Raw genomic sequence first — 13,345 nt, forward strand, 5'->3', positions numbered from 1 at the left:
TTCCACTTCCCACCTAAAATCACTTAACTCAATTTCCCTAATTAATGTATACTAGCAGTGCCAAGCTTGTTGCCCAAAAGTAATGGGAAATGAGGACTAGGACAGAGGCATCTTCAGATGAGATGCGGTAATGTCATAAGGAAGTATGGAGGAAAAATGTAAGTTTCAACTGTAACGCGTGAAATAAGGGAAGAGATACCATATAGTAATTCTGGACTCACCCTCACTCAGGATTCATTTTCCTGGAAGCAGATCTCGTTGCATGATGATGGGAAAAAATAAAATAAAAGTCAACATACATAGTTGAATAAAATCCATGGCAATAAGAATTAACTAGATTATATAGACGACACATGAAATGAGTGGTACTCATCAAAAGCGAAGTTACTTAAAACAATAGGAAATTAGTACCATTGCCAGACTGTAAAAGATAATAATTGATAATATGACAAAAAAGAAATTAATTATACTATAAACATTAGATAAAAATAGTGAATACTTTGTTTGAAGGAAGAGAAAGCTAAACAAGGACAATACATAGTGTTGTGAAGCCATGAAAAATGGAAACACATGAGAATCCAATTGTGATTATGACAATCAATTCTATTATCTATAACATGCAGAATACAAAATAAGAACTTATCTTCCTCACAGTGAATCTACCATCATACTAATATAAATTTACAGAATATATTACTCTCCAAGAGGAGTACATAAACTGCATGGAAACTCCCATATCATCACCAATTATAACTAAATGAAAGTTGTGCAATGAGAAAGAGAAATTAATTTATAAAATTATAGTTGTCACAAATTGTGCTAGAGAAAATGGAAATAAACCTCTAAAAGTAACCATTTACAAAGTTTAGGAATAAATTAGATAATAAGTAATACTAGTATAAAAATTTGAGTAGCATACAACTGCAAAAAAACTAAGAAATTTCAAGTTAATAGTCCAGCTAATGCTGAGTGAAAAATCAACTGGATTCATAATAGTTCGGTTCACATGTCATAATTACCATTCTTAGAATCACTCCAAATGCCATAACCCTAAGTTAACTTGGAATTTTGGTGACCTTGACTTCTAGTCGCTTCATAACAAGGCAAGTCAGTGACTGTAACCCTCCAGTTGCATGGATAACCCTCCATCCCAATGACTGCAATCTAGATTTCCCAGTTTTGAGCATACAACCCCAAAATCTGAGCAACCTTTTCATGGCGAGGATCCAAAACTTTACCCAAAACTTGATAGAACTTTCCAGAATGATGAATGACACAAGGAGAAGACCATTAGCACAACTTAGTTAAGAACTTGACCTAACGAGGCCTTACCATGATAGACATTTCGTCAAACACATTGTGAACATATAATATATAGGTTATAAATGCATATCTGAACATAGGAGTCTCACACTTATTTGATAATCATCAAGAAGTTTTGATGCCCTCTCATAACACGATATAGTCCACTTTCCATGGGTACATGCACAATAAGGTATTTATGGACCAAAATTTATATATCTGTTACAGATTGAATCTCACATCCAAGGAGATCAGGAGTGGTGGTGATCCAAACAATGGAAATTGCATTGCTTAGGCAAATCCAAAATTTTCCTGCCATGCTCTCTCATAAAAAAAAAAAATTTCACCTCATAAATTTATAGAAAAAAGGAAGGACGAGGCTAGTGTAGCTTGTGCAAGAATGTAGATGAATCAGTTACACACTTGTTTCTAAACTACCCCTTTGTTGTTAAGACATTAGAGCTCATCAAGCAAGGATTTAGATGTAATATGGACTGGAGAGGCCAATCCCTTGAAGAAGCTTGGAGGAGGTGGTGGGAAGTGACTCATTATAAATCGAAAAAGATTGTACCTTTGGTTTATTTCTAGGGTATTTGGTTAGCCCAGAAAAAAGAAATATTGAAAGAGATCTCATCAAAACCTTAAATAATTGCATGCAAAATGAAGTTAATTTTTCCCTTATATACCACAAAAGAGCAGCCACTATAAGCAGGGTTGTGGGGGAGGAGGAAATCAACCATGAGATCCCCTGGGCCTACTTCATGGGGACTATGATGAATATGGTAGGTATGGATGAGGAATGGTTTTACATTTAAATCAACATCGAGTTCTAAAATCTAGCATCAATATAGGATTAGGAACTAGCAATTATGCTCAGCTTCTTTCTTTAAAATTTCTTTTTTGCTGGGCACTAGAGTTGGGGTATTTTTCCATTAAAACCTTTGGAGAGTCTTTAAATGTGGAAAATTAGTTCAATGTTGTCCAAAGATGCCAGAACCATATATTGCTACCCATTTTAGAAGAGGTTCTTTGATTAAAATCAACTTTTGACTTTGTTTCTTGCCATCATATTTACAAGGAGTAGAATTAAGTGGTAAATTAGCTCTTTAAGGACAGTGCTAAGTAAGATCCGGGTTGTTGGTAGGTCATCTACCTACTATATGGGATAGTACACAAATATCAACACTAACTATTTTTTTTATCTAGAACTACATGAACATGGTTACTAACATTATTTTTCCATAGATTTATAGTTTCTTTTTACTGAATAGAGTGTTGGATAAATAAATTTAAATTATGTAATTAAAATGGTCAAGTTTTTGTATTGAACATGCATCTAATAGGAGCAATTTTAATGGTCTTTTTGGGTATGATAGAAATTCTAAAGGGACTCATGTGATGGATTATAAAAACCCTGATGATCATATGAATTTTTATTTTAGGTTTTAGGTCACAAACATGCTCAATAGATAGTGAATGCAATGACTATGTACAATATATCTTTTTATATCTTAATGAAAAGTTATGATTTTTCTGCGAAAAAAAGAAAAAAGAAACATTATTTATTATTTTTTTTAAAAGTGGTAAAAGTAATAATAATTATGTTATTAAGTAATAACAAATATAATAATTATTAGTTGTTAGTGTAGATCAACTTATTATTATACAAGAAAAAAGATGATATCTAGAATACTCTATCTATAATTCCTAAACAGAGTTCTATAGTTATAAATACCTTATGTTTTGGGTTATTAACTTATTTTTGTTAGCCTCACTCTCTTAAAAACAATTATAAATCCAAATAAAATAATTAATAAAATTAAATCATGAGAGTTAGTTTCTCAAATTAAGGAGTTTAGTTAGGAGGAGAGATTCTCTCCAACTAGTTCTCCTAAGTTAGTGTGTAGTTGAGAAATTGTCTCAACCAAATTGGTCCAAGATAGATGCATTATCTTAAGGCCACTTGCTCATGTATTTAAATGTATTTCTATATTCTTTGAATAAGAGAGAATTACATGAGCGTGAGAGACCAAATGATGGCTCTCTGCCTTTTCCGCCATGTCTTGTTTTTCTATGTGTCTTCTAATTTTATTATATATTTATTTTATGTGTGTGAGTATTTTATTTTAGTGTGTTATGGTTGTGTGAGTTTTCAACATGTGGTATCAAAGCATACAATCATTTTTGGTGTATGTGAGGTTTTTAAAGAATGAATTGTGCATTGTGTAAAGTCGTACAATTTGATTCATGGGATTTGTTACTGGAAAGGTATTTTGATCGTCATTATATGATTTTTCCTTAGCTTCAGTTTCCCGAATCACAACTAGTGCTCTAAGAATCCAGAAGCACATATTTCCACATGAATCTAGATTTCTCAGCTATTTCCTCTGTCAGTTTTCTTTTTCGGACCTCTTCTACGAGTCCACTAGCAATATGATGCTCCAGGCACCATTGATCCATGTTTTGCAAACACTCTTTGGGTTGATTTATTATCAAGTCTGGTCCCTTAACCTTTTTGACAAGTTCTCCATCAGTAATGATAAAAGAAATCTTGAGTATCTTGTCCCTTTCAATATCTAGACCTGTCATCTCCAAATCAACCCAAACAAGTGGTTGATCAGATTTACAATTCTATCGTCCATTGTCTTTGTTGCACACACCAATTTTGGGGACTCTTCCGCAGAAGTGTTATTTGGATCTTCTTTCACAGTATCAATTGTACCACTATACTTAGAATATGGGATCTAAGTATATGGGTGATGATATAGCGATGGCCTAGCAAAAATTGGAGGAATTGTCTAGCAATAGAATGAAGTTGTTGTGCAATTATGGGGGTAAGATTATGCAAAGATCATGCAATGCCCAACTTCACTACGTTGGAGGAGAAACCAGACATAATACATAAAAAACTATATGCTGAAATTTAATGGTTTGGAGCTATTATTACCCTTCTATTTGAAGGCAACTGAGTATATCCAGAGCTATCGTGGCATTAAAAAGAAGCTCTTCTAAAGAGGCTCTTCATCATTGAGGTAGGAACAACAATTACCACTTGCCAGTCAAAAGCGTGCTTGTTATCTCCATTATTGTGTTTATGCTCGTCCTTCCAAACCAAGTAGTCAAGATCAAATCTACTATAGACCAGAAGAATAATTTACTTCGACAACAGCTCAGGGTATGCTCTTGACACTTTCTAGAAAATTTTCTGCAGCTCTTGCAATAGTATTGATTTCATTATAATGGGAGTGAAAAAAAGGTACATGATTAGAAAATACAATGGGAATGCTTAGCGCCTTTCCAACATTATAAAACATCACAGAAATAGCACAAGCCAGGAGGCACAAACACTTGAGAAAGACAAGAAAGAGGAAGATTAGAAAAGCTCATAAGCTCATTTGAAAACTAATATACTCAGAAGGCTTAGCTGAAGTGAATCTAAGTCGCCTATGGAATAAACTGCCTGGCCTTGTTCTCGAATCGGCTCCAGTGCTTTAGTGAATGATTCCAAACACTGATAGTATGTTCGCCTTGTAAATCAGGAAAGTGGTCTTTCTTTTTATTATAAATCCGGTGATTGCCTAAAATATGCAGGCTGTTATATGCAGTGATTTTTTTTTTACTGGCATTCACTTTTCCAGTATTAGTAACCAAATAAACATTGCCAAAATTCGATAAATATCGAACATATGTTCTCCAGCGCTCATGAGAACTTTTACTGTAGCTTCTGTCTGCACCATTCGAAGAAGCATAAAGAGTTGGAGTTCTTTCAGCTGCACTTAACAGAGACATATATACACCAGCATTTCCTCCATTAGCACGAGGATGCCTAGGCTGAGACTTAATAGCCCCTGCAGAACTTTTTCTGTCAGCCTTAGCTTTCTCTAACTAAGCTACACGCTTTTGAAGACGATCTGGTGAGAAATGTGATTCAACTTTGTGTTCCTCAATCGACTTTATAACAGCCCTGTAAGCATAAAGATATTTTATATTTGCTTCATCCTGTGCAACACAATCCAAATCAGAAGTTGCTAAATTTTATTGGAGAGAGAAGTTTTTTTTAGATAAGAAATGTTGGTAAAAAAAAAAATTGTGGAGTAATAAGGTGAAAATATTTTTTGTATTTGGAGTGATAAGTGATTTTTTTGGAGTAAGTTATTGTTGTAATCAAAAGTAATATTTTACTTAGAGAGAGATTTTGAGAGCAATTGAGTGCACATTCAGTCTTGTGAAGACAATTTGATGCCAAGGAGTTCTCAGTCTGTGCTCGAGATGCCTCACTGAAGACACTGTCATGATGATGTATCTTGAAGGTTAATAAACACATATCTTTTTGTGGTGATCGTGTCCTAGATTTTCTCGAAATTAAATAAGGGGATCATAGGTACACTCTGTATCATGAATGTGTTTTCATGGTTTGTGTTGCATTAATTAAATGCTTTCTTTGTCATCTGTTTACACAAACTAAATGGGCATAAGAAACTCTTAAGTATAAGAATGCTTGATCAAGCTCCTGACATCAACACTCTCATAATTAGTTAAGTTTGTAAGCACAAAAGCATTACATCATCAACTTGATAAGACGACCTTCCAAGCAAGCAAATTTCACATCATGTAATCAAAGCAATCAAGTTAAGGATGCTACATAATCAAGTTGTCAAAGACGATTCTACATCAACATCCAATCAAGTTAGTCAAGCTGCCATCTACATCAACAATTTTTGTAGCAATTCAACAACCAACTTTTTTGGCAATTACACTTGCACCATTTTTTAGTAAGCTCAATACAAATCTGTAAGCTGCAAATCATAATTTGTAAGTTGGCTTGTAATCAAAGTAAAATTGAGTTAAATTGTAAGGGTGCATTCTCGGTTGAAACTGACACCCATGCTTTGACTTGATAAGGAATCAATTAAACCCAATGAATCCTTTATTTTTTAACTGAGTTATTCAAATCCTTGTAAGTGTTTCTCTTGGGTGCATTTTCGATAGTATTCCACATCCTTCTTTTGATCAATCAAAAGTGTGAGTTCAAGCAAGTACAAATCCCACAACATCAAGCGAGCCTAAAACTGATTCAAACCAATCATCAAGCGAGCATGAAATCAAGAGTTATAAAACTCTAGCAAGTGTTTAAAGCATAAAAATCAGCAACAATACAAGCGAGCGTGTCATTTCAGTCATCATCTCAAGTGGAAATTTTTAAGCATGACTTCTACACTGAGCGAGCTTGACTTCAAAGTAACCAAGACAACATGGCGACACACATTCAGTTGTCCCAAATTCTTCATAATTTAATATTATCATCAGTGGTGACATGGTGCACATCAGCAAAACCACTCGTGTTGACATTCAAGTGCATATTCAACATGCACATGACATGACTAAGTTCCTTCAACCGGAGTCACAACTGTAGAGAAATGAGTTGCAAGAGAAGCGTGTTGCTTCCAAGCCTTTGACCAATCCAGATACAACTGATCATTCGACTTCATTAATTCAACCAACTTCAAGTGTTGAAGTTGTTCCAATTCAACTTTCTTCCAAACCCATAATCAAGCCATGGGAAGAAATCCAAAGTAATCGAAATCGACATGGCTTAGGATATGTCGAAGATGAAGACAACTTACATATCCCTGATTATTCAAAGCCCATTCAGTTCGTCAGTGTCGGATTACTTGAACAAATCACCTCAGCAAGTTCTCCACAAGTTGCAGATAGACATCAATGCGCACAAACTCAAAGTGAAGACAAACAGGAATGCACACCAACTCAAGTTGCAGACAAACCGAAATGTTCTCATTGTCAAAGAACCAATCATTTGGAAGATCAGTGTTTTGATCTCCATCCTTGTAGCTATTGTGGAAAGTCGAATCATTCATGAGAGAAATGTTGTAACCAATGACAGTCAGCTAGATTGAAGATAAATTATTCATGGATTTATCTGTGGGAATGGTCATCCACATCCAGATGATCGTACAAGTTTTACAATCGGATTCACTCACACATATTGCAGCCGATAGTCAAATGACGATGGTACTCTCGTGCAGTTGAACAGGGGAGTACACGAGTGAAACTTTCGTACACCTGAAGGGGGGGGACTTTAGAATTCATATATAATTTGGAGAATATTGTCTCTCCTTTCAGCTGACAAAGGGGGAAAATGTTAATGAAATTGACAGTGGTTGTCAGACTGAAAGTCTTGACAACATCAGTGAAGTAGCCAGTGGGCATCTTTATCAGCAAATTCGCCTGTGGGTGACCAACAGTAAAGAAACAGTGAGCTGCTTTCATCACAACAAAAGCAAGATTGAGTTGCTTTTCAACATCTTTAGCCAATGGGTGATCAACATGAGCAAATACGCCAGTGGGTGTTCATCAAATTATGTCAGCGTACACTGGATGCTGTTTTTCAAGCAAAGGATAGTTGGATCCTTTTGCAGCTTGACACGTGATGGAGTTGTCAAGAAACATTTAGAGATGAATCAGACATGCAGCTGATTCATGTTCTCTTCAGATCTGAGGTTTTTCCAGCATCCAGCTTTGGCGGTTTTCTTAGGCAAATGATTTTTGAGAAGCAACTTGAGAACTTGGAAGATGGTTCCTTTTTCTTTTTGGATTTATCATTGAGGAGGGGAATGTTAGCCCCACTCTATTAAAAGGAATTATAAATACAAATAAAATAATTAATTAAATTAAATAATGAGAGTTAGTTTCTCAAATTAAGGAGTTTAGTTAGGAGGAGAGATTCTCTCCAACTAGTTGTCCTAAGTTAGTGTGTAGTTGAGAAATTGTCTCAACCAAGTTGGTCCAAGATAGACGCACTATCTTAAGACCGCTTGCTCATGTATTTAAATGTATTTCTAAATTCTTTGAATAAGAGATAATTACATGACTGTGAGAGACCAAATGATGTCTCTCTACCTTTTTCTCCATGTCTAGTTTTTCTGTGTCCACTAATTTTATTATATATTTATTTTATGTGTGTGAGTATTTTATTTTAGTGTGTTATGGCTGTGTGAGTTTTCAACAATTTTTTTACATTTATAAAATTGTTCTTTTAGTTAATAAAAAACACTTTTAAAATCTTATTCTAAAATAAATTTATGAAAAATAATACATATTTAATCTTGTAAAATAAATAAATTTAAAATTAAGGAAAAATCAGCAAACATCGGCAAACTTAAGATACCATTAAAATATTTGTAAACATCATTTAACTTAAGGTACCATTAAGACATTAGTAAAAATCAAAGACAAAAAAAATCTTGATTTTAAGATAAAATCGAAATTTTAATTCCAACGATACAAAACATAATGCTTTTATCCTAAATTCGATGCTTTTATAGACCATGAGTAAAGATATATTTTGTTGCTTATACCAATACACAACTTATCAATGTTGTATACTTACTTGAACTAAAGCATCTTAAATTTTGGCTATGTTTTCCTTATTGTTCATCCTAGTATTTTATTGTTATATTTTCCTTCTAAAATTTGAACTATAGAGCCTCTATAGTGAATGAAAAGAGATACATTATCTTTTGGAATATGATTAATAATCTCTTTATAATATCTTATTCTCTTTACACACACACACACACTTTTATCAATATTTTTCTTTCATAAAGTGATGGCTTTTTTTTATTTCACAATGATTTACCCAAGACTTAGCATCTTTATGTGACGTTTGGGTGAGCAAGAGTAGGTATTAACTCATGTTTGAAGTAATTTTAGGATACTTCTTGTCTTCCAAGATATTTATGTTGTTCACATATTATGTTGTGTACCTACTTATAGTTCTTTTCTCAATGGAGGAAAGATTCACTTTTATGAGGAAGATCAGATAGAATGTATTTACTTTAATTTTGAGATTTAGAGTTATAAAATACTATTGACTCAACTTTGAACTAATTTTAGGATACCTTTTTGTCTTCCATATTATTTATCTTGTTCACATATGTTAGGTACCCACTTATATTTGTGTTCCCAATTTGGAAGATAGGATACTCCTTTTTTTAGGGCTCCATTCATCAACCCCTAACCAATATTAGCCCACTTACTACCCCAATAAAAATATATAATATTCCAATAGCCAACAAGAAAAATCCCTTGATTTTTCATTGTATATCCATCTAAAATTTCTTAAGTAATAAATTTGTCACAAAAAACCTTTGTAAATAGTCTTTGTTACAATATTATGGATCACTACATAATCAAAAGATTATCACTCATTTAATAATTAAAATTCTATTTATGTATTGCTTTATTTGCTATGTTGTATGAGTCTTAAGATGCCTACATGCTTAACCTTTGGTTTGAGAAATCACAACCTAGGGCCTTAGGGTCATTTAACCTGTGAAAATCATCAATAAATCACGTTTAGCATGGGCCACACTATTGGAAATAATACTGAGAGGGGGGCTGAATCAATATTATCAAATAATTAACTTTTTCGTTTCATACTATCATTCCTATATGTTGCTTCAATGAAGGCAACTCGTGTGTACATGCATTTGAATTAAACGAAACCAGTGTATATCCAGTAAAATTATGATTCAGTTAATTCATCATATGTTGAGCTTTACTTAGTGCATGAGTGTTTCTATAAACATATAAATAGTAACCATGTGTAGTAAAAATAGAGAAAATAAGGAACACACATGAACACCAATATTTAAGGTGGAAACCCAATGCGGGAAAAAACCAACTCTTGCTGTCGTCTCTCTCTTCTTTTAATAATAAGAAAAACTGTTTACAATCTTGTACTGGTGCAAAATCATACCACTATGCAGGCTTCTACCTCCAGAAGGCTACAATGTTCTCTCGTTCTCCAGCTTCTACTGGAAGGGAGCTACAACCCCTTAGCTCTTGTACTAGCTGATCTGTTTACTAGTATGTAGGCGCCAGCCTACAGAAGGCTACAACCTTCTCTCTTCTTCCATAGACCTCGTTTCATAAATTTTCGTACTAGATACACTTGGATCACAACACCATAATCTAAAGACCACGTTTCATCCAATTTTCACAATGGAACCATCAACAACATTGAAGCATCAAATACATCTGTATCAACGAATCTCTAAAAATCAACCATCAATCTCTGAAACCCAATCACCAATCTCTGAACCAATCACAACTGAATCAAACAGTCACTGACAACCCATCATTGAAGCAAGTCACAGACAATAAATCCGATCATTCAGAATACTGTTACCAGAATACAGTCATCAAAACATAGAGCATAACCTAGACCTATGCAACAACAACCAGAGACAACTGAAACTTTAACCTTCACACTTCATAAGATATATGCTACTTCCATAAGTTGAACTAGCATGTATACGCCCTTTTACCAAAGGGAACCAGCGTACAGATTTGCAAATTCCATATACACTACTTTTACATGCGGAACCGATGTGTATATGTTGTTTCGCCAAAGCCAACCCGCGTGCAGATCTAAAAATACTAATTTAAAGTATCACAACTATTTCAGACTTCATTCAGACCTAGATCATCACATTTACATAATAGAAACATGCATCAGAATTCAGATCTAGAATGTTTCAAGATCAAACCCCATAAAGCTAAAACATTTAAGTCTTATGAGCCCGGTCCATCAATCTTCATTAGCCACATAGGTGCTTCCTTAATCCAAATAAGAAACCCATAGCCTGCATGATAGATCTCACAATTTTTTAGATATTCGTTACTTGCACACACTTGGCCTAATGATCTTCTCCTCCTTATATAGTCTTAGGCCTTTCTCAATACCATGGATCAAAAACACTTAAAGCCAATACCTTGGACCAAAAACCTCGGACCAATACCATGGACCAAATACCTTGGATCAATACCATGGCTCAAAATAACTTGGACCAAATTCCAAGGACCAAAAATGCAGTTTTCCAAGATATACGCGCTTTTCCTTTTGTGAAAGTGCATGTGTACATATACGCTCTTCTTGTTCAATGAACCTGCGTGTATACGTGACTTCGCCAAGGTGAACCTGCGTATACCTCGTTTTCTTCATTCTGTGAAGTCTAATCTATATTTGTTTGTTGTTAACCTGCAGAACTTTGATCTTTCATTTGAGTGAGTTTCCATCAAGGAAAACACTTGTATCATAAAACCAACAATCTCCCCCTTTGGACTTGATGGCAACAACAACACCAAGTCACTCTCCCCCTTTGACATCAAGGGCAAAGGGCGGGCTAACATATTCTCCCCGTTTGATATACATTATGCTGTCCATGCTCCCCTATTACATGTTGAATTCTTTGATAGAGCTCCCCCTTTGTTCACGCTGAGATGCACTAAACCATCCATGCTCCCCTTGAGCACATTGTGGAGCGATAAAAAGATGTCTTTTTAACTCATAATTACCTTCACATTAATTATCAACCCAGGGATGACTTTTTATTTCAAGAGTGTACTCAGTCTGAGGCGGCTATTTACTCAAGAGTAATGTTTTGTAGTATAGTGCTTAAAAGCTACAAAAGTAAATGGATGCATGTCTATAACTTAACTTCTTCAAAAGGCTAAATCACACCAAGCATTGCATCAGTCGAAGGTTTGGTAGCAATAACCCATCCTTTTCATAACTGATGAGAACAAATCCGAGGTCTGGGAGCTAGGTAGCAGATGCTGGGGCTCACTACAGCCTGAGATCATCCTTGATGAATATAAATGAAACAACAAGTAAAGGAAATAACGATGAAATAGAACAACACATCAGCCAAGGGTTTGGTGGCAATAACCTATCCCTTTCATAACTGATGGGAGCAGATCAGAGGTCTGGGAGCCAAATAGTAGAAGCTGACACTCACTACAGCCTGAGTCTGTCCTTAAGAAATGGCAAGTAAATGAAACAACAAATCAGCAATCTTGAAATAGACCAGCAATTGAAATGGAACAGCAATTCAGAAATGGAACAACAACTAATATGAATGTACAACAATCCAAATCAAGCACGCAACACACTTATCATTAAAAGGGACAGTAATCCGAGCTTCGATACAATATGCATGAATCACAGCTATAAAGTAATAGCAAGTGTAACGGAATAGCAATTCCGAATAAACAATAGTCACAATTTAAGAATACATCATACAGTTGTACCGATTTAGGAACATACAACGCGGTTAATCTGTAATCGAATGACAATCTGTAAGGAACAACAATGTTATATCAATTATCAAAAGGAACAGCAATGTGATACAAAGTTAAAATGATAACATAGCATTCCTGTTGCAGATAACGATAATATCCAATCAAGTATATCTAATAGCGCTGATATGTAAAACAGTAAAGTGCGTCAGATTACTGAACAGAGTAAAAGAAAGAAATCAAACCACACATGAAGCTTAAAGATATAATACAGCAGCAACGTACTCCACCAGAGGCTGGGCCCTTAGCCGCCAGCGAATGCTGTTGGGTTACTTCAGGATCAAAGATGAAATGGCAACTAGATTTATATTAAAATATCAAAGCAGAGTTACAGTGGATTACAACAAGAAATCTCTCAATCTCTCAGCCATTATCCATTCTCTCTGCCATCCTCAATTCTGAATCTCTAATTCATCCTCAATTCCATCATTCGAGTCCCTCTCCAAATCACCCCCCTCTCTGATCTCTGTTTTCATTTAAATAGAGAGAGATCAGAGAGAAGTTACAATAGAGATAACTACAACATGATTTCTATTACAAAATTGGATTGTTTCCAACCAATTGATAAACAAGAAGATATATTTCCATCCAGCTTTCAACAAGAGCAAGACGAATTTGGCTTTTGCAGCTGAGATTTGGAAAACGGCCACACAACGAATCTGAGAAAATCGTGCTCAAAGAACCCTACGTTTCTCTCAGTACAAGCCGAATTTGGGCAAACCGTTCTTCTACAAAGTTAATTGGCTCCGTTCTGGACAAAACCCATGTTCCAAATTTTCTAGATTCTACTTCATTTGCTCAGAATCTCAACCGTAAAACCGTCACTTCTTATTCCAGCGAATTTCTGAGTTGGCACTTTTAATGATCAAATCTTCAATCT

The sequence above is a fragment of the Pinus tabuliformis genome, chromosome 1_1, assembly GCF_031772625.1.
Source record: "Pinus tabuliformis cultivar Carrire ecotype Pingquan chromosome 1_1, CPIR1, whole genome shotgun sequence".
Lineage (NCBI taxonomy): Eukaryota > Viridiplantae > Streptophyta > Pinopsida > Pinales > Pinaceae > Pinus > Pinus tabuliformis.